This window comes from Thermobia domestica, chromosome 5 (genome assembly GCF_964235325.1).
Source record: "Thermobia domestica chromosome 5, izTheDome1.hap1.1, whole genome shotgun sequence".
NCBI lineage: Eukaryota > Metazoa > Arthropoda > Insecta > Zygentoma > Lepismatidae > Thermobia > Thermobia domestica.
In genome coordinates, this window is record NC_137458.1 from 177,577,410 (window position 1) to 177,601,124 (window position 23,715).

At 35.6% G+C, this 23,715-nt stretch overlaps 1 protein-coding gene across 1 annotated transcript in view; it reads right to left on the reverse strand.

Annotated features, from left to right (window-relative positions):
- LOC145685331 (tubulin beta-2 chain-like) overlaps positions 1 to 23,715 on the reverse strand; it is a 58,428-nt gene that overhangs the window by 33,860 nt on the left and 853 nt on the right. The gene's annotated exons all lie outside the window — the stretch shown is intronic.

Genomic DNA, 23,715 nt, shown 5'->3' on the forward strand with positions numbered 1-23,715 from the left:
GCAATAAGGGGCAAAAGGAAGGGGAAAATGAAATTTACCGTTCACTCACAACTAAAGGAAGTGATTGACAGATTACCATCTCCCTTGGTTCAAGCAGAACAACTTAGCATCGGATAATGGTTGGAGGTGTGGCTATACTGAACTTATGTTTCCAATCAGATAACAAGGATGCTTCTGTAGCGGAGGCAGTGGAAACTTGAAAACTTAGCATTTCAGTTCGTAGAAAGCTTAGCTGAATGGCGGATGTGCGTATCTGTTGGTGCACCGGAGGACTCTTGTCCTTTGAGAGGCGAGTTAGAAGGAAAACGGAGTTCGCTTTGCAGCGAAAAAATGAAAATAAATAAATAAATAAATAAATATTCATTCTTTCCTTTCCCGTTCCTACATATCTTATTTCTATTTTGTTCAGTTCTGTTCTGTTAATATTTTTAGAAAAAGTTTTGTAAGTTAGCGCAGCTCATTTTAGGACTTTACATAGTAAAAGGAACCAAAACCAATCCATTAAAAATTATACTTTTTAAATATTTTCGGAAGAATTTTAGCATGTTCACACATATTAGTAATTTCGAAATATTCTTCATAGTACCACAAATAAATTTGTTCAGAGCTTCCCTCGGCAAGCGAATCAGCAAAAATTGAAAGCGATCTGTGAAAAAGGAGGAAAATAATTTTAGTAAAGTGTGAGAATTTGAGTAAAGTGTTTGTGTTCTTTGTCATTCACTGTAATGATAAGTATCTTTCATATTTACATTCGTCCCTCAATCTCTCTCTCCCTTTCTTGACGTTTCCTTATCTTATCTTTGCATCTTTTACTTCTCCCAATCTCTCTCACGCACAAACACACTTCATATGCGTGTGCGTGTTCCAAAGTTAAAATGGAGCAAGAGACCGATAGTCTTGGTCTGGAAAATGTAATTAACTGCTAACTGTAATATTAAATGTTTCATATTTATATTCGTCTCTCCCACTCTCTCTCTCTCTCTCTCTCTCTCTCTTGACGTTTCTCTATCTTGACTTTGCATCTTTCACTTCTCCACCTGTCTCTCACGTACACACGTACTTCATATGCGTGTGTGTGTTCCAAAGCTAAAACGGAGCAAGAGACCGATAGACCTGGTCTGCAAAATGTAATTAACTGGCAACTTCACCGTCGTATTTTTCGTACTCTGGGGATAACATCTCCAACCCTGGTCATATCTGAAAGAAATACTGTTCAAACGCAAAGGAATAAGCAAAAATATTTTATATCGTCTGGGTTACCAAGTCTCAGTCGAATTACCGGGTCACTACAGGTTTGAATCCTCGACCCTGTGGTGGTCCATAAGCTAACCAACATCATCCGACTGACACTATGATCCGTTTGAGCTCTAGCGTGTTCATTCTATCTGTCAAATTACAACGTTATATTCGCAAGAGGTGAAATTGATGCTGGATGCTCGGAACAGATAAATCTTTGGAAAAGACTAGAAAGGGGCAACCTCTTTGGTTATTTGAAAACAAAATTTTATTTATACTAGTTTGAAACAAAATTTGTTTCCATCCTATAATTCAGTGTGTTTTGTTCATGTTGAAATTTGAAACATGCAAGGTCTGCTACATTTATAAGGAACATCCAGTTTTTCATTTGAACATTTGTAACTTTTCATTATGATACAGTTTGTACTTTTAATATAGGATATTTTTGATAAAAAGTTAGGAGTAAAATACCACTCATTCAATTTATCTTTCTTTCTTTTTCTTTTCCTTTCTTTTTCTTTTTTTGATCACTTTGCATTAGTAGTCTGCAATGGAAGATATAACCTACGCGACCTATTGAGTTTATTAGCAAGTAGTTTGGATCAGTATGTCCAATGAACACTACCGAATTTAGAACCGAACCACGTGGAAACAAAGCATGTGTGTTAAACTTTTGACTTTATCTTAGATGTGTCTCGGAGATCTACAGTTCTACTGAAAATTGAGTATCCTTTTGAAAGTGACTTAATGAATGTTTCAAGCATTCTCTATATATTCGAATAGTCCTGAAAAATATATAAAAACATAATGTTATTTCTATATTACTGTTAGATTTTTGGTATTACCTGACCAGCGAACGAGTGCGGGCGGCCGGTTTTGGAACTAAAATGCAAGAAGCAGTGCTTCTAACCGGATTACTTGTAATCAATCTATCACAGTTCTTTTTGTCCTGTTTGTAATAAACCACTTCACGCATATGCTCAAGTCAGGGACAGATCCAGGGGGGCGATCGGGGTGATTGCCCCCGAGAATAGGATATTTTTTTTATTTTAAAAATAAAACCTAAGAATTTTCACCTTTGTATTATAAATGTAAAATAAAATCTAAAATAGGTAGGCCTTACTTTTTTTTGTTTTACATTGCAGAAGTCAAATAATAAATTGCAAGAAATTACCGACATTGGCGTTCTTGCTCAAAAAATGTCCACCTTCGAAATCGCAGGTGGCCATTTCTGTTCTAAAAATTGCAGACAATAGCTACTTCTCCTTTTCTAAACTGCAACTTTTAAAAACCGTTGGATACACTGCAGAGTGAAACTCTCCGCTCCCCTGTCTCACCGCACTTGCCAATAAACTGATGTAAACACAACAGCAGCGCCATACTCCCAAAACCTCACTGCTTTTCTGGTCAGGTAATAATGGAACTTTATAATGTTAGGTTCTTTTCTTACTACGTTAAAATTCCATTCTTATCTGTTCACCCTTTTATTTTTCTTCGTTTCTCGACTTCTCTCTCTGCCTCATTTCTGAAGCTCTGTGTAATATACATCCATTGGTTTTAATGTTTCATTGTGTTTCAGTTTCTCCTTACATCTTATGAATCTTTTTTCATCTCGGTTTTGTTATTTCATTTTGTCGATACGGATACATGTGTAGTTTGAAATTACAATTGCGCTCATGTTGTTAGCTAATTTTAGTATGGGAGAGAAGAAAGGAGGAGAGAGAGGGGGTCTCTTTACCAGATACGATTATGGGATAAGAAGGTGTATATTGGGTGGCCTAGCTGCACGGCGTTAGCTGTCGCAATTTTTTGAAGCGGAGTGTACAACCTCTGTGTAAGGTTACCAGAACAGGAACAAGAATATACAAACATAAGAATTAAATTGAATTAAAGTCCAATAAAAGCATTTCGACGAAGGAATCTCACAAGTATTTGATTTGACGAACCAGGTAATATAAGTAACAAATAGTTATCGTTTTATTTATATAATTATGATTTCTTCCCTTTTTTTATTACATTCGAATTGGTGCTGAATTTAAGCACTTCTATCCCGTTACTGTTGTACTCTATATACCGAAATTTATTCAAATCGCTTAAAATCTTTATAAAAGGGCGTATTCCACATACACTATAAGACGTAAGAAAAACAAATATAGTATTAATGATCAGCATGTTCAAGAACCCATATGTACCGAGTTTTCCGCAAATCGGTTATATATATATATATATATATATATATATATATATATATATATATATATATATATATATATATATATATATAAGGACGTATCCCACTTAAACTATAAGACCTGGTAAAAACAAATAACAAATAGGTTCAGAAACCCCTATATACCAAGATTCAAAAAAATCGGTTAAATTTTTTATAAAAGAGCGTATCCCTCATAGACTGTAAGACCTAGGTAAAAACAAATATAATCTTCATAATCAGCATGTCGGATGCCCGTATATATAGAGGCTCATTCAAATCGATTAAAAATTTTATGAAAGTGCGTATTCCAAATACACTATAAGACCATATATATATACCGGTATATATATATATATATATATATATATATATACCGGGTGCACCATTTATAATGTCCCACCTTTATAACAGAGGAACTAAGAGAGTGAGAGAAGCGAAACTTTGCACAAAACAACTACAGGAAGGGGGGCATCTATCCATGTATTGGGTAACATCACTAGGTGAACAGTGTTGCCAACCCAATATAAAGTTATGATTTTTTAAATGGAATGACCTAAATTTAATATCATAATTCGAATCAGCAATGAAAACAAAGACGAAAGAGATGACACTCGTAGATCAGTGTTGCATACTTTTTGAGAAATATTGTAAAACATATGTCAAATTTAAACGCCTTTAACACACACAAGGAATGAAGTAGTAACTATTTGTGCACATTAAATGAAATACTAGGAAGTACTCTTTAAAATGACTTCAAGTTTAGAAGGATCTGTTAAACAGTATTGACACAACAGAAGAGAGAAAAATTGAGTTTGGAAATAGTGCAATAACTTGGAAAAGGTCCCTAGTACAGTATGGGTTTAAATGCATAGAGGAAATCAGTATGTCATAAGGAACATTGTCACGTTTATTTGAGATCGATAAGTCAAGTACTTACCAAGATATTCGGTACTCTGTAAAAGCTGAGAATTTTGTGCTGTACAAGATGGTAACGCTGTTTCAAAATTCCCTTTTTTCCCTCCGCGTTGGAGAAATCGTGAAGAAATGATTAAAATGAAATAAAACATTAATCAATGGACATACAATGAAATGAAACCCATTTGAGTCCTTGAAGGGACTAATTAAACGTAATGTGGATATAAATTGTTCTTGAGTTAGTAATACCAATTCAAATTTTAACAGGATGGTAGGAATACGTTTACGAGATCTACCTAATAGCTATTTCGTGCAGTGAATATACTTATTCTCGTGCAAGTTTAGGGGAGTAATATCGAAACAATTCAATATTATCTGTAAATATTACCGACTTGTTATTATTTCTTTTTTAAACACGAATGAATGAAATAAGTAAGTGTGTTCCAATTGAAGCAATACAAAGGATGATTTCCGGGCACAATTTCTTTGGCTGTATTGTAGCTGTTGGGTGTAGCCAAGTGGTGTAATCAAGATAATTACTCACTTTCTTCGTTTGCACGTCTAAGAGGATCATTCGGAAGCATTGTTCAAGAAATTGTTCATACAAGAAATGCAAGAAGTCATTATAACTGCTATGCCGATGATCACTAACAAAATGTTAAATATTGCTTTGCGTTGACGTAATCCATATCGGAATAGTTCCCCAAGTCTTTGGCATTACCCATCAGGTAACGAAACAAATTTCTTTGTGTGGTATACTTTGTACAGATGAACTCTCACTTAGGAACTTAAAATTTTAAAGTCATTCTCCCTAACTGAGTATTTTTTTATTTATTATTATTTTGCTACCATATTATAAATCGCTACAAAGGTTAGCTGTATGAGTTGTAGCCTATATGCACCAATGAAATAGGCATTTTTTCCCTGGAAATACCTAATTATATGTACCATAAAATTCGTGTATTTTTTAAATTTCTACTTTGCCGCCAACTTTTCAAACTGCACTTTATCTTTTGTATTTGTCAGCTCATGTATTGAATGTATAGTTACAAATCATCGAATAAGTTTGAAACGCGCTACTGCCTTTCATGTGAAGCTCGACATAATGTTTTAAGTACATTTTTAGGAAGATTTCTCGTGCAGCTTTACTTTTGCCGTACAACTCGAAATAATTGTTCAAAAATTACAATTCTTTACAAATTCCTTCTTATTGTTTACTAAATGATTTGCGCTGGCCGACATGGAAACATGTCAAATGGAATAGTTAAATTTCAAGGGGACCATCATAATCAATTGTTGAAAAATTAAAATTATTCTAGGATTTGCGTTTAAATACGGCGTCCGGATGTATGCATAAAAACTGCAGTGTAAAAAACAAGAAACAACCTGTGCTAGTAGGGCACTAAAAAGCACGAATGCTATCTAACCGAGTCACGGCAGGGCGAAACTGAAGAGCATCTCTAGAGAGGGGGTGAGTCCGAAGGGAGCAGGTGCGTCAGCGAAGGTTGCTATTTGCATAAATAAGGGTAGGGAAATGAGTGGATTTTGGTGATGATATGAGTTTCAATAATACTTGTCACGGTTTCATACTTGTAGCGTTCCACTTGTAAACATAAAATATAACTTATGTACACTGTGCACAAATACAGCAAAATAGTTTCTAATACAACCATCATTTATATGCACTCACTTATTTTATCCCTAGTAAAGTACTCGTAAGAATTTTACACTATACTCCGCGCCACCCGAATTGGCGTGTGGCATCAACCAATAAACTCACAGTGCACTGTTACTAAACCTTCAGGGAGGAATCAAATCATTCATAATTAATTTTGTTCGTATTTGTGGACAATTATGAATGAATAGGTTCCTCCCTGAAGGTATAGTAACAGCGCACTGCGATCTTGTTGGCTGATGCCACACGCCAATTCGAGAGACGTGGACTATAGTAATCTACACTTGTAAACATAAAATACAAGTGTATTACTTTGTATTTAACTCTATCGCTTGCAGAAAATTGTTCTTTATGTCTTTTCATGCAAAATACGAACTTTTACCTGTAAATCTTTCAAAATTTGTTGCGCCAAAAGTAAATAAGCACCATATTTACTATAAATTCAAAGGTAAATAAATTGAGCAAAATGCAAGTACTAGCAAGTAGTAAGACTGACGTAGTGTACTATACACTGGCTCACGCACAACAATGCGTGATATGTTTGTAATATAGTGCTGATGGGATTCACTAAAATTTTACTTAGGTGTTTTTTTCTTTCTTTTTGTCCTTGAACATAAAATGTGAGTTAGGATACGTAGGTTGGCTTTGGTTAGCTTAGTTTAGTATACATTTAGTAAACTCCTTCTATGATAATTATGACGTAAAAAATTGTGAATTTTGCATTAATATCACAAAATATCATTGGTTCAAGTTTTCTCTTACATACACAATTACTAGGTCGTAATTACTGAATGTCTTAAAATGTTTTATACAGCATCATTCTGCAGTGAATCGCGTTAACGAAATTTAAAATATGGCTTTTTTTTTCGATTATCGGTATGCAATAATAATAATTATTGCATCGTTTCTGCGTTCGTTTGTGATTCGCAAATTTTGCGAACATTATTACGAAATTAGACTCATATACTGTTATTTAGCGTGGCACATAGACTGTTATTTGTTATGGTACCAATAGCTTCTAATGTTTGCAATTAGTATTTAGATGTACCGCTACGTACAACATTATGTCCTAGCAACTGTTCGGAAAAATTTTTGCAATATATTGTACGACAGTCACTTCGAAAGTTCTGCACACTGAAAGATGTTATGCAAGCTAATAATTTATTGTACAAATTATCTTTACAGGCGTTCAATACAATCTTCATACTTGTTTATGACAGCTTCCCAACATTCGGCAAATTCTGTATTCTGGATAGGGCACCTTCATTGTTGAGATGTCTGACCACTCGTGTCACCTCACTGAAAGCTTCATCAATCGAATCAAAACGCTTTCCACAGAGTGGTTCTTTTAATTTGGGAAACAATTCAAAGTCTGGTGGGCTCAAATCAGGACTATATTGGAAAGGAAAGTATTTCCCATCCATACTTGTTGAGTGTCACTCTTACTTGTAGAGCAGTATGCGGCCTTGCATTACCGTTCAGAGTACACCAGCTACAAGAATGTCGGGATTTCTTTCAATAATTTTCGGGCGCAAAACATTTTGTAGAAACAGCTTGTAATATACGCCTGGTATAGACGTCCCCTATGCCACTCTATTGTAGCAATCTCTCCATTCGTATCATACGCGAAGATCATCGTGAGTAAAATGTTTGATTGTTGCTAGCAGAATTTCTTCGGGCGTGAAAAGTTTGAATTGTTTTAATGTGACGACTGAAACTTCAGTTCTGGTTCAAACTCTCGTATCCAGGTTTCATCAATTGCAACAGTCGTTTGAAAAAACTGATCTCCTTCTGTTTGATAACGTTGAAGCAATTTTTCTGCGATTCTTTTGCAACATGCTTTCTGCTCTTTACTCATATCATGCGGAACCCATCTCGTCTTAATTTTCAGCTTTTCAGTAATAATTCTGTAAAATGAAGTGACAGATATTTTGGTATCATATGCAATTTTCTTACATATTTTCGTCGACCCTCTCTCAAAATGTCATTCACAATAATCTCAGGAGTGTAGTCTGTTGCAGTTGATGGTCTTTCACAACTTGAGGTGTCAGCAATGATTACACGACCTTCACGGAAACGAGCTGAGCACCGAAATACAGTGCTATGATCCACTACACTATTTCGACAAACCTCCCGCAAAACATTGTAAATTTCAGTTGAATTCTTTCCACATAGAGTTTCGATGTTGATATAGAAACGCTTATGTGTAACCCAACCTCAGCCAGGTTCACCACTGAATTTCTCACAACACAGCTAAGCAAACCAGAAAACACAGAAACAATCATCAAGTCCAAACTCTGACCCACAACAAACCTAAAAGTGACTCAAACGGTCGTGCATAGGCTGTGTGCAAGACTTTTGAAATGACCATCGTACTTATACCTGGACCCTCTCATTACGTAACGGTTTGCGTCAACACAAAGCGAAAATAAGCATTTCGGTTTTACTTTCACGTGGTGACGTGTTTGTTTTCTACGGACACAGTTCCACGTTTGCTTATCCTGAACTCCAAAATATGTTATATGATAATGACCACGTAGCACAGGATGGTGCTTGTCTCTCTCCCTTGTCTTCCTTTATGCGCAAATACACTGTCGCTGAAATGCCTTCTCCATACGGACAAAAGCCCGTGTGAATTTGCAACTTCGTTCAGTTCAAATAGATGAAATGAGTGACCAACATACAGAAGTTTGTAAGTATTTCCCCGAGAGTAGTCGCTTTTCAGACATATCATTTTGCAGTATATCATAAATCTGTATTCAATTATTGTGAACTATTGTACAAAAAACAAAAGATTTTGATTGAATTATAATAGGAAAATACTGTGGTTAAGCCTTCTTAAAGTTAAACTGCGAGGGCACGGTTGCTCAGTGGTAGAGCACTTACCTGTGGTGCGTGGGGTCCCTGATACGATTTCCGATCCAGTAAGTTTGCGGTGGATAACATCATGTCCATGGGGTTGTCGGGTCTCTCGCTTTCTCTCACATTCTCATCCCATTAATTCTTCTATCATCAGTCACTTGCCTTAATCATTGTCTCCCTTAGCCTAAATGGCATAAACGTGGGACGTTATACAGAAAGTTACGCTGCGCTAAGGAATACGATGTCGTATATAATTTGCAGAAGAACTATGGAATATTCTTTACACAGTACGTTTACACTATTTTGTTTACAAGCATATCCACCTTTGCTAACGCGCCTGGTCCCTATAGACAACTTGATTTTCCACTACTTTGGCCCAGCCCTGACTTGGTTAAATACTTCCTTATTTTTTGTGACCATGCAGCATAGATTTGATTTTTTTTGCATTCTATTCAACTCACTACGGATCCAACCGTTCATGGACCCACCAGGTTCTCCGTTTCCGATTAGATACATTTCCTGTTTTTAATGGACATCTAACAGGGGTTGTTTGGTGTTTGTTCCACTATAGCTTTTATGGCATATTTCTACGTGCTGTACTTTTACTCGTAACGTTTGGGTCCTCATAAGGGAATCTGCACCTATGAATTCATAAATGCAACTCACTTCTTAAAAACAATTTATAGATTATTTGTAGTTAATTTCGTGGTGAATGAAATACAAAATAAGTTGTGTATGGTCCCCTAAAATTGGTCAGTACGTATAAATATTGAAAGATCTTAAAAATTTTGCTACCATTTAACAGAACTTAGCCTAGGCCCTATGTATTTTCAATTCAAATTTTACAACTATTAGTATCTACGTTTTATTGTCTTTTCCAACATATTCAGGAGAAAGAAATTAAATTAAAGAAATATATGTTTATGATCAAAAACAATTATTTGTAACATACATTACAAAATTCATGAAACAGAAAAAATATTCTGTTTCCTTATTTTAAATAGTTTGCTTTAATTCAGCATGTCACAGAATATAACTTGTCTCACAGATTAGTACTTTAATATGTCTCCAAAGCAGAGGAAAAAAAAAAAGGGAATTTTGAAACAGCGTTACCATCTTGTACAGCACAAAATTCTCAGCTTTTACAGAGTACCGAATATCTTAGTAAGTACTTGACTTATCGATCTCAAATAAACGTGACAATGCTCCTTATGACATACTGATTTCCTCTATGCATTTAAACCCATACTGCACTAGGGACCTTTTCCAAGTTATTGCACTATCTCCAAACTCAATTTTTCTCTCTTCTGTTGTGCCAACACTGTTTAACAGATCCTTCTAAACTTGAAGTCATTTTAAAGAGTACTTCCTAGTATTTCATTTAATGTGCACAAATAGTTACTACTTCATTCCTTGTGTGTGTTAAAGGCGTTTAAATTTGACATATGTTTTACAATATTTCTCAAAAAGTATGCAACACTGATCTGCGAATGCCATCTCTTTCGTCTTTGTTTTCATTGCTGATTCGAATTATGATATTAAATTTAGGTCATTCCATTTAAAAAATCATAACTTTATATTGGGTTGGCAACACTGTTCACCTAGTGATGTTACCCAATACATGGATAGATGCCCCCCTTCCTGTAGTTGTTTTGTGCAAAGTTTCGCTTCTCTCACTCTCTTAGTTCCTCTGTTATAAAGGTGGGACATTATAAATGGTGCACCCGGTATATATATATATATATATATATATATATATATATATATATATATATATATATATATATATATATATATATATATATATTCGTGATCAAAATGTTCGAAAACCTCTTTAAACCGACTTTCGTGCAAATCGGGTGTTATGGTTAGTGCTTCGTTATTGCATATGAGTGCACTATACACTTACGTTAGTACTGTGATAATTTAGAAGTTATTAATGAATAAATCGAGAGGGGCTAAGTATTCTTTTAAAGTTTTACACAATTTTACACTAATTGTCAGACCATCGGTTAGTACATTGTTGGAGCTCTATAAAACACTAAGCACTAACGTTAGTGCTATAATACTGTAGTTTAGGAGTTATTACTGAAGAACTCGCGTGCGGCTAAGTTTAAAGTTATCGAATATTATAATAATTGTCCACCAAAAGGTGAGATAAACGTCAAAGGTTAGTGCATCATTACTGCTCCGAAAATCATATTCACTAACGTTAGTACTGTTGTAGTTTAGGAGTTATTAATGAATAATTTGAGAGGAGCTACCTTTATATTTTTCAATTTTTATATAATTTTACACTAATTCTCAGATAGATATCAGACAAACATCTCATCGTTAGTGCTTTCTTGGGGGGTTAAAGTTTTTTATTCTTGCCTCCAAACTATTGAAGCACTAATAATATGATTTGGTGCTCCAAGAAGCATTAATGAACCACTAACAATTACACTAGAAGGGGTCATTAGTGATTTTGAATTTGTCGGGAATTTGACCCAATGAAAAGTTCCCAATGTATTCCTTATGAAAGTTTCGTCACATGTGATTTGCCGTATCTATGCTAATAGTGAAGCACTAAGGAAACTATTAGTGTCTTCAAGAAGAGGTAACGATACACTATCCATTGCATTAGATTTTATTGTTATGTTTTTCTGGGGGTTAACTTCACGTTAGACCCCTCAAAGTTTTATGCTTCCAGCGTCCAAACTATAGCAGCACTAATGTTAGGAGTTACTACTTTAGGAAGCAATAATGAAGCACTAATGACTGCAGTAAAATATTAATAGTTTTGAGTTTGGCGGGAATTTGACACAACGAAAAATTCCCCATGTATTTCTTATGTTTCGTGATATATAATTAGCCCTATCTACACTAAATTTAAACACTAATGAAATTATTAGTGTTTTCTAGAAGCACTAAGGATGCTCTATCGGTACCACTAGGTTTCATTGTTAGTGCTTTGTTGAGGGGCTAAAGATTTTTGCTTCTAGCGTCCAAACTATTGAACCACTAATATTGAGAGTTGGTGTTCTAAGAAGCACTAACGAAGCAGTAACGATTGCACCAGATGAGATCATTAGTGCTTTTGCATTTAGCGGAATTTGACAAAATGAAGAGTTCTCAATGTATTTCTTATGGGAGTTTCGTCACACATAATTGGCCATATCTACACTAATAGTGAAGCACTAACGAAACAATTAGTGTTTTCTGGATGCACTAACAATGTACTCTGTTTCAGCGTTAGAGCTTTCTGGGGGCTAACGTGAAGTAGCCCCTCCCCAAAGTTTTTTGCTTAAAGCGTCCAAACTATTGAAGCACTAATGTTGGGAATTGGTATTCTATGAAACTAACTATTGCACTAGGAGAGATTATTAGTGCTCCTATAGGAGGCAACTTCTCAGAGGTGTAAAAACATTGCTTGTGGCCTTTGGTAACCTAATTATTACTATGGTAATTAGTGGTTGAGATTATGCTTGTACTTTTTTTTTTACTTGTAAATATCGGGTTGAAAAACTTTCTTCTGTTAGTAAGGGGTTGATAAAACTAGTCATAGTCTTTCTTGGTTATTGGAATATGTGTTCGTAGTCTGCTGTTACGCCGTAGCCTAGACTCTGTGTAATTTCTACTAGTCATAGCCTTTCGTGTGCAATCTCTACTATATTACATACGGGATTAAAAATAGGATCTTAAACAGGGACGGCGCCAGGAACGCTTGATGGGGTGGGCGGAAAGAGGCGGACCTAGTTGCTGGGTGGGCGGACAATGAAAATGAGAACTGGGCAATGTAGACATTTTTTGACAATAATTAAATTTCAATTTTTATACTCTTTAGTTAGCTAAGGCTCAGACCGAAATAGGGGAAAAACAAGGATGTGGAAAACAGCTGTGTTGGCCTTATAGAAGGTGCCATTCCAGCATTCACCTGGTGAGACTGAAGAAATGCAGGACTTAGGATGGGCCGCGGGAGTTCGTGGCAATATGCTCGACCTACCGAATTCCGCGTGGCACACACACTACCTCTACTTTCAGTTTGTTTTAAACAATAATAACGGTGTGTACTGTGTAGTCGATGAAGTTCAAGACAGCTTTATCTCCTCTCCCTCCAAGAATGCACGTGAATGCATAGAAATAAAAGAAGGTTCAAACAACACAGACTAACAGATAATACTCTACTTTTCGTTAATAACATAAAATACACAATAAGTAGGTAAAGTAAAACAAGGATAAAATAGGCTGCTGCAAACATTTTTATCTTTGAAGTATTTATTACAAGAAAGCAAGAGACAAAAAATATAAATGAGTAACTTCAGAAACAACGCTTTCGTTTTCGCTCTCTCCAACATCTAGTTCATTTTCACTTTCTTCGAAATCAAACACTTCAAATTGCGAATCCTGGTTGTCACATGTATTTGTATTTTTTGTCTTTTCTCCCCATTGAAGAAGAAGGATTATCACTAACGTCAACGGATTGAAAATCGCGCTTCTTTGAATACGAGAGTGACACTGAGCCTGAGAAGAAATCGTTGATAAGTTTTTTCGACATATTACAGTAGTTGAACAAGCACCGACCGCCAAGACTTCTGAACGCAACAGAGATCAACTCAACAATCTATATAAAAGAGAACGCACAAATCCTTTGTTACCTCATCACGCTAATACGGCTGAACCAATTTCTTTCATTTTTGGGGGGTTATTAGGATTTGGACCCTAGATGGTTTTTATCATATCACTTTAATTTTTAATTACCAGTGTCTTGAGATAATTGACCATTCAAGTGTCCATAACGTACAAATCCTTTGTTATTATTCATCATAGGTAAAAATAAACGTATTTATATGCAACCCGCATGACCGTGTCACTCGGCGGGTTAACATAAATGACAGGCGATATAATGTTAACATTTACTGCAATCTACTATGGTTTTTATCATATCACTTGAAAGCGAAAAAGTAAAAATTATCTAAGTAACAAAGTTTATTGCGTTCCGGGGTGACCGCAGCGAAGCGGGGCGGGTTAACATAAATGACAGGCGATATAATGTTAACATTTACTGCAATCTTCTATGGTTTTTATCATATCACTTGAAAGCGAAAAAGTAAAAATTATCTAAGTAACAAAGTTTATTGCGTTCCGGGGTGACCGCAGCGAAGCGGGGTGAACGCTGCTAGTTCTATAATAAGGGTTTTTACAAATCTGTTTAATGCCACACGGGTAAGACATGTGGTACATTGCTATAAACAATTGCAAGTTGCAACCCTCTTATAAGAAGCTATCGCGCCGACACAAAGCAAGGGCGCCAATTTCTCTGTAAATTTGGGGGGGGTAATTAAGATGCAGAAGGCATGTATGAGGATTTTAAGACAAATTTAATTCAAATTATGCCAAATATTGTATATTCATAAATAAAATGCGGGGCGCACATAAGCTTTGGGGGAGCCCGGGCCCCCTTGGGCCCCAGAATCGTGCCCCCTCGGGCCCCCCTTGACACAAAGCACTACTCTCCTCCCTCTCTTTTTGAAATGAGACAATAGACGATACTGGCCAGTCCTGTCCATTATTTAGTCGACTTTTTAAAAAGCACTTACAGTACTTTTGTTTTCAGTGCTGCACATACAAACACTGGCGTTTCAATAGCACGATTGTGCGTGTGTGTTAAACTTCAATTCATTAATCACGACTTTTGGCATCATTATATTACTACAAGTATCTGTCTTAAAATCATTGTGCATTGCAGAGTTAAACAGAATCCTAGAACCTATTACATTACAATCGAAAGTAATACCTATTGCTTTTGAAGTACAGGATGTCACCTTCAGTGCCGGATTTGCATATAAACTAAACAAGCTATAGCTTAGGGCCCCGCTCTATTGGGGCCCAAAAATTTAAAAGAAAAAGTGGCTGTAATGTCATTTCCAAATAATAAGAAAAAGCAAATAAGATAAAACGCACATACAACAACGGTGTTCTATACTATTATGTATTAAGCTTTCATGAAGCAAGATTTCCATGAGCCTGTTTTCCAACCCGCCTGCAATGGGATTTCTGTTGCCCAGCCCCGCTCATAATGGAACCCTCGTTTACCAGCTCCGCTTGTAATGGGGATTTTGTTTCAGAGCCCCATTTGTAATCGGGGCCCTGTTTTCCAGCCATTACACTTAGCTACTTTAATAAGACTTCACAGCATAAATGATACAGTATCTTGTATGCGGATAGAACTCTAGTGCTACCTTTCACGTACTATTTGGAATTCGATCAGAAATTAAGTCTGGTAACAGTGGATGCATAAGAAGGCATGAAACGCCAAGCTCGTGAAATAATAGTAAAATATAAAGGAATTACAGCCCTAAGCGGCAATAATCTTTACATCGCGAAATTATAGCTATTTTATTTCGCTGTACGTAAGTATGAAAAGTAGTGTGCAGAAGTATTTTCATAACTTTCAGAACTTGGCACTGATTTTCATAGTGATCCTATAGAGTTGTGTTGATTTTGAGTTTAACGTCCCTTTCAGCAGCGAGGCTACATGAGACGGGACCTACTGATTAACGTGGAATCCGAACCACATGAGCTCCCACTGGGAATCGAACCCGGACTTCCCATGCCAAAGGTGCGTACGCTAACCGCTTAGCCACGGAGGAGCTCATATAGTGATCTATAGAGTGCAATAATGGATCACTAAAGGCAGGGACAGATCCAGGGGGCGATCGCCTCCCAGAATTGAATATGTTTTTATTTTAAAAATAAAATCTATCCTAAGAATTTCCACCTTTGTATTATAAACGTAAAATAAAACTTATTGACTTCGAGCGACTGCCCCCCCCCCCCAAACATTCAGAATTGATCCGCCCCTGACTAAAGGAAAGAATAGGAGCACGAATAGTAGTGATTTCATCCATTCGTTCTAGGCATATGAGTCGTTCGTTTGTATATATTAACAGTATTTTATGTATTGTTACGTTCAGAACTACCCGAATTTACCTTGTGTAAGTTAGTATGCAGCAGGCTGAATGCGTTAGGTTATCGGCACTAGTTACTACATAGCAAGGCAAAGTACCAACATCTTTTCACGTCGCAGTAAAAAGGTGCTACCTACATTTATAGGTCTTATAATAATTATAGGTCTTTTTAACGATATTTTTTATGATTTTCAGCCAGAGACGTATCTAGCCAGGGGCTAGAGAGGTCTAAGACCCCAGTTTTTTTGAGTGACAAAAGTAGTTGAAGCCATTAGTTACATATTTTTGAAAGTTTATAGTAAACTCACGATATATCTATCATAATCTGGGTTTTAGTTGACCTTCTCTAGTTTTAAACTTCTAGGTTCGCCTCTGCTTCCAGCGAATTTGTGTCGTGTTACACCTTGCGTAATCTTCGAGGGTTGCATTCCATTTTGAGTTACTCGAGTAACCTGACCTGGAAAAAGCTCACACGATTAGTTGAGCTTCAGGCAGTAATTACCAACCCTGGATGATATTTAGACTGTATTTACTTACACGGATCCCTGGAAACGTTTCAAACTTTTACCCAACTGAATAGAAACAACTTGAAATGAGAAATGATGCGGTCTCCACATATTGTAGAAGCATGGCGTGGAGCGTTGATCATAGTTGGTGCAAAAAGAAAACAGAGTAGACCGGCAAGGGACTTTATTGGTACCAAATTAAACTAACGCTAATTTTACAAATGTTACAGTTTTTCTGTAATGTATTCAAAACAGTAAGTTAAGTTAACGAAATATTCACGAAAATGTATTTAGATATGTATTAGATCCATAAATTACCATATAGCATATATTCAAACAGAAAAGGCGAAATTTTGTCGCTGAAAAAGAAAGCTAGAAATAAAAGGGCCCCATTAACTTCAATAGCTTAGGGCCCCATCAAACCTAAATCTGGCACTGGTCACCTTCATTATTCTACTTCTGTTGCAGGGGTGTCATTTCAGACTTCGCTGAGGGGGCAAGAACACCAACAACATAAGACTTTCACAGTTTGTACTAATATATTAGTAGACAATCGATAAAGTATATGTATTCCTCAAACACTTGTGGGGGCAATTGCCCCCTCCTGTCCCCCCTTAATGACACCCGTGTTCCGTTGGGGTGGGCGAGGCCATCCGCCCACCCCAACAGAACACGGGTGTCATTAAGGGGGGACAGGAGGGGGCAATTGCCCCCACAAGTGTTTGAGGAATACATATATTTTATCGATTGTCTAAAGTATATGCCATCCGCCCACCCTTAACGCCGTCCCTGATCTTAAAGTAGAACTAGTTTTACCATACCTGCAAGATACTCCTTACAAGGGAAGGTCCCACAAGTTGTCGCTCAAATCTGATTGCCACATACCACATCTGGTAGAGCATCATGAGAAATGAAAATGAGCAAAATTTAAGGTGCTATGGATCAGAAGGATTGGACCTACAGGGCTTCAAGATTTGAATATCAAAAAATGTTATGTCATTTAAATATATAAATTTTAAGTAAATATCTGAAACCTGTTAAAGCAAGAAAAGTCTCATGTGTGGCAACAGAAGATAATAAAGGAATGCAGTAGAAAAAAGTGCGGGATCTGCAATACACTTTCGTAGCCCGGTGAATAAGTAGACAACTCGCGAAAACAAAATGTTACACACGAGTAAACAAACCCGTATTTTCTAATTCTGTAAACTGCTTTTCCAGATTATCTTATCCAGATTTGGTAGAGTACTTTCTTGGTTTGTGTCTTTCGTGTTAAGTGACATATTCTTTTACTTCCTCTCCTACACATCATATGGTTATGTTACCATACACTGTAATTCTATTATATTCACATTCGAAATGTAATTCTTTTATTACTACCTCGTTACGTTTTCAATCGGCCCGGATAGCCGTGTGGTCTAGAAGACCAGGCCTCCGACTTATTAGGGATCGCGTTTTCTAATCCCGTCTCGGACATAGAGGTTTTTATTGTACTTTTCACCTTACATTTCTTTATCATCTGGTGCTATTTCCAAAAAATGCTTTTATGCTGTGTTGGCAACACTGTCTCATCTATGGCAACATTGTAGTTTTCGATACAGCATTTTGTTCTCATTATATTTTGCACCTTTTATTTGCAATGGGTTAATAAATAGCTTAACGGGTTTCAAGCTATTTACTTAAACCATATATTTCCATGGTATAATATTATTTTGATATTCAAATCTGGAAGTCCCGTAGGTCCAATCCTTCTGGTCCATAGCACCGTAAATGTTGCTCATTTTCATTTCTCGTGATCATCTATCAGATGTGCTATGTGGCACTGAGATTTGAGCAACAATTTGTAGGATCTTTCCTTGTTGGAGGTTGAAAATGCGCCGTAGTTTGCTGCTATGTGACATAGAAGATGGGATATGTATTTGTAATCTATACTAGGCCCTATATTAAATAGGGGTTAAAACAGTGCTTGTAGTCTTTGTTAACCTATTTTTTGCTAGCTTCAATATTGTTTAAAAATATGTTTGTACTCTTTTTACTTGTAAATAAGGGATTATTCCCTTTTACTAAATTTTGTGTGTAAGTAGTTGAAAAAGTAGTCATAGCCTTTCTTGTGTAAGCTCTACTATGTTAATAGGAGTTGAAATATGTGTATCTCTACTATGTTAAATAGGGGTAAAAACTGTGACATTCTCTTTTATCAGCATATAAAAAATGGTCGTAAAAGAACGAATTGTATGGGGTACTCATTTTACCATATGTAGACGATACTCGTGGTATCGCGTTGGAATATGTGTTCATATATTATTTTCAGCCTTTTATGTAGGTTAAATACTCTAAACTGTGTGTAATTTCTCCTGTGTAAGATCTACTATATAATATAGGGGTTGAAAAATGTGCTTTTTCTCTTTTACGAAATTCCGCGTGTAATGAGTTGAAAAAGTAGCCATAGCCTTAAATAAAGGTTGAAATATGTGCTCGTACTCTATGTTAAATACTGATTGCGAAATTCTGCATGTGGTCATATTCTTGACTGTGTAATCTCCACTATGTTAAATAGATTTGAAAAATGGGGTCATAAAAGAGAACAAGTACACCCCCTAACGGGTTAAAAATATAATAATCTATCATACTCTTTTATCAGCATAAAAGAAAAAAGTTACTAGATCTGGATACATAAAAGTCACTAAAATCCGATAAAAATTGTACCAGATCTGTAATTTTTACACTACTAAAACTCACCAAATCGTTTGTTTTTGTTTTTTGTTGATTAGTTTGAAGAGAAAATAGTTTAATTCGAAAAATTTTAAGAGCCATTTACATAATAAAGTTGGGTGGGCCAACTTCATATTGGTCTTTCAAATTTAAACTTTCGATTCAAAACCAAACCCATCATTTAGGTTCCTAATTGATTGTGTTGAAGAAAAGTCGAAAAGCAGATATTTTGATAATAAAATTTTCGGTTATGTTCACGGTTTCCCTGGACTTAAAATTATCGTTCAAAGCAGAAAACGGTTAAGAATGAGAAGAGAAACAGAATCAGTAACGTACGCACAAGTTCATCAATAGGAGGTTCAGACTTCCAAGCTAGTATAATTTCACGTGTTTGAGTATATATATTAATATGGGTTAAAATAGTGCTTATTTTTGCATAATACCTTGCTCAAAGGGGGTTGAAACTTCGACATTCCTCCCCTTGCGCACACTACTGAACAGATTAATACTATTTGAAAGGAGCACATATTTCATGATATTGCAATAGGTATACTGCTTCAAAAATTCATTTTACTGATTTTAGTGCTCTGAAAATTTAAAACAATAAACGACCAATAATAGTAATAATAATAATACCTGAGACGAATGCTCATTTGTTAATAAACCAGTATTTCATTATTTCATTTTAAACTTTGAAAACGAGAATTGAAACACTACAACGAATACAAATTGGATAATAACGAAACGTGGTATAATTGTTCATATATTGCAGATTGAGAAGAAAGAGAGTAGTATTATTTGTAAGGAGCAAAGGTTGAATAAAAAATTAGTGCTTCATCCTCACTTTATAATTAAACAAGTGACAGTGTCACGTGTATACCATGTGACGATGTTTGGATTTTATGGTGGGATATTTGTCAATTATTATTAAAACCATAAGTGTTAGTAGAGTTATATCTCCTTCAATTTTAGTAGAGATATTAGAGTAGAAAAGGAATATATTCTTGGAATGCTTAATTGATTGCAGAAAACCGCTTCCTGCTATATAGTACCATTTCCACTCTATGACGATCAATGTTGAAATCAGACTCTTGTCGCTTTCGTTGCATGTAGAGCAATATTTGAGACCTACACTCGCAGTGCATTTCTAGCAGTTCTGATTTTAGTAGACACTTCAGGATGGGAATCATATGTGTTTTTGAGACGTTCAATCGATTGCAGGAATCTGCTTCTATTTATTACCGTTTTTACTCTATGACAATCAACGTTAATTTCACAAGTAATTGATTTCTGTCACTTTCGGTTTTAGTAGAGAAATTATAGTGGAGAGGAATATAATTTTGGAATGCTTAATTGATTATAAAAAACTGCTTCTCACTATGTATGTATCACAGTTTTTGTTCTATGGCAATCAATGTTAAAACTAGAAATGATTTATTTTTGTCCCTTTCGGTTTGAACAGAGGGTTGAGAAAGAAAATGGTAATTAGGCTATGTTTAGAACGTTTAATCGATTACAAAAAACTTCTACTAACTACCTATTATTGTTTTGGCTCCATGAATATCTATTTTGAAACTGGAAGTTGCTGTGGAATGCAAACACATTAGCCTCTATCAGAGTTGTTGGAATTTTCCCCAGCCCAAAATTCCCCACTATTTTTGGGGAGAGAGTGAAACCCACATTAAAAAGCCCACAATAAAACCCAAAAAAGCCCACCTCAAAAGTTTGATAGAAATAATAATCTTAATATGATTATAATTACTTTCTTTTAATCGTACTTCTTAGTGTATGCCTAGTTTCAAAATTGGCTTAAAATATGTGTTAACCACCACAACAGAATACCATAGAAAACAAAAAAGGTTTTGGAATCATTCATGATGAATTTTGTTTGCGCTCGATCAAATTCGCTGTAATACTGTTCAATTATAATCTATTATATAAAAATGAGAAGAATATTGTTCGTGCCCTCAACACGAGAAACTGTTAAACCATTTGGAATGAATTTTTGAACATACAATAGCTAGTACCTACCCTGAACTGGCAATTTTATATTACTTTGATTTAAGGGCGCATCCTAGGAAGGAGCAGAAGTTTGAAATTCATGTAAAAAAAAAATAAATAAAAAATAAAATATAGTGTCACGATCCCGCCAAGTTAGGAAGATAAAACTCGGTATATTGAAAATAAGTTGGCATGTGTTGCAACGTTTTTCAAAATTTTCGTTTTGAAGGGAAGAGGGTAATTTTCCATAATTCCTTTGTTTTTATTGAAAGCGATGTTGCCTGTTGTTTCTGATTGCATCACGGGGAAATGGCTGAACAGCTTGAAATTAATTTTGAAAAATGGTTCATTATTTATTTATTTATTGTTTTACTTTGATTAAACGTGACATCGTAATGGAAGAAAAGGGGTTTCAAAATTTCAGGCAAAATTGCAATATCTCGTGAGCATTCAAGTTAGGAAGATGAAAGTCGGTATATTGACACCTCACTAAAAATAAGAGGACACGTAACTTCTCTTTTTGAAAATTTCAATTTTAAGGGAAGAATGAGGATGTTTTCTATAATTTCTTTCTTCACATTTAAATCGACTATGTCTGTCGTTTGTGATCGTGTCACGGGCAGTAGAGCAAATCTGTCTTCAATATTGGGGGGACGGGTACGACCGTTCCCATTATCATTTTTTCTTTTTCTTAAAGCGATGTTCAAATTATTTATGATGTTGAAAAACAATGCTCTGGAGGATTAGGAGAACAGAGCTGTCTTCAACATTGGAAGACAGATTTGAGGCTTATTCTGGGATGGGGGGAATCAATGAAATCTACTTTCCTTTGTGGCAATCGGGCACAAATCATCACATTTTCCCCAAAAACAATTTAAAATCGGATTATTGAGGGGACAGTCCCCCAGTTTCAAGATTGGTGGGGGCATGTTCCCTAGAGGGTTAAAAATCCATGCCAGAAATAGAATATCTTACTACACTTCCATTGATATGCGTATTCTAAACCGTAGAGGAGGCTCAAACATTGTCCTTGAACTTAATTCTCCCCGTGAAAAGAACGGGCACTTCAGCTAGTATAGAATCAAAAATAATGCGGTTACATTTCCTTTGTTTTTGTTACATACTTGTGTATTAATATAAACCGATAGAATGGCTTTCTCCATGTGTCAGTTAATTACATATGGGGAACGTTTCACTGGAAAAAGGAAATTACTAAAGATCCGCTTTTATCTTTTCAACACTAACGACAATCATGTCATGGAACTCCCTGTTTGCGTGTCTGATGGGGTATGTAAAACACAGTAACTTATTGTGTCACAAAACTCCTTTAATCGTAAAATCTATTGTAAGAAAAAAATTGGCAACTGAAAATGAGAAAAAATCCATTTCCAACATTTCAGTTCTTAAAAAAATACTTCTACAAAACCAACATCCATTCAATAAAGCCTTTTTTTTTTTTTTTTTTTTTTGTCTGGCTCTTGAGCTTGAGGTACTATCTCAGTATTTGACTTGCGTGTTTTGAGTGAAACTCAGGACTGATGGCTCAAGAATTTGAATCATAAGGTAAGAGGGAATTTTACTCCTATTCCGTATTACATAAGATAATCCACCTCTTTGTTACTCTAGAAAACTGTGTACTTCCTTCTTTCTAGAAATCGAAATATAAGCGAGTGTCAAAGATGTGTCTTGAAACATGTAAGGGACTTCTCGGATTCCTTGTGCATTATTATTATTTGTTATTTCTAAGTTTAGTTCAATGTCTCATGATTATGTACCACGGCTAAGGGAGACTATGATGATATGGATAATAATGGTGGCATGGCGAAACCACTCCGAGAAACCCATGCACACGATGCTTTGTCCACCACAGAACACACTTGGCGGAAGCTTGGATCGAACTAGGAACCCGCGAGAGACGTGAACTACCGCAGTCTCACTAGGAAATTCCATAGTTCCATGTGTACACTAGAACAAATATCCTTAAATGGTATTTTAAGTAGGAATATTGTTTTATATATACGTACAAAATTTAATGATATCCAATAAAACCCAATTTTGCCCAATAAAACCCAATTTTACCCCATAAAAGCCACTGAGCTGGGTTTTCTAAAAAAACTGTTTTTTTTTTTTCACAACCCTGGTCTCTATCCTTAACTCTCTATTAAAGCTCAAAGTGTTTGAATTCCGCTACAACTTCCAGTTTCATATTTGAAATTTGAAAGATGAGTGTGAAGTTTGCTCACCCAATTTTATTTGATAAATGACTTTAATATTTTTTTCAAACAAACTATTTTCTCATCAAACCAATCAATAACAAACGAAAAACAAACTATTGCTTTTGTTTTCGACTTGAAATTTAAAAGTGGGGGAAGTGTGAAGTTGCTCCCCAATATTATTTCGAAAATATCTCTTGAAGTGTTTCGAAACAGACAGTTTTTTCTTCACAACAATCAATAACAAACGATTAGTTTTGTTTTTGAATCGAGATTTGAAAAGGGAGCCAGTGTGAAGTTGGCCCCAACTTTGATGTATATTTTTATATTTTCCAAAACAAACTATTTTTTCTTTAACAAACGAAAGACAAACGATTGATTTTGGTTTTGAGTCGAAATTAGAAAGTGAGGGGGCAACTTCCAAGACGTACCGATT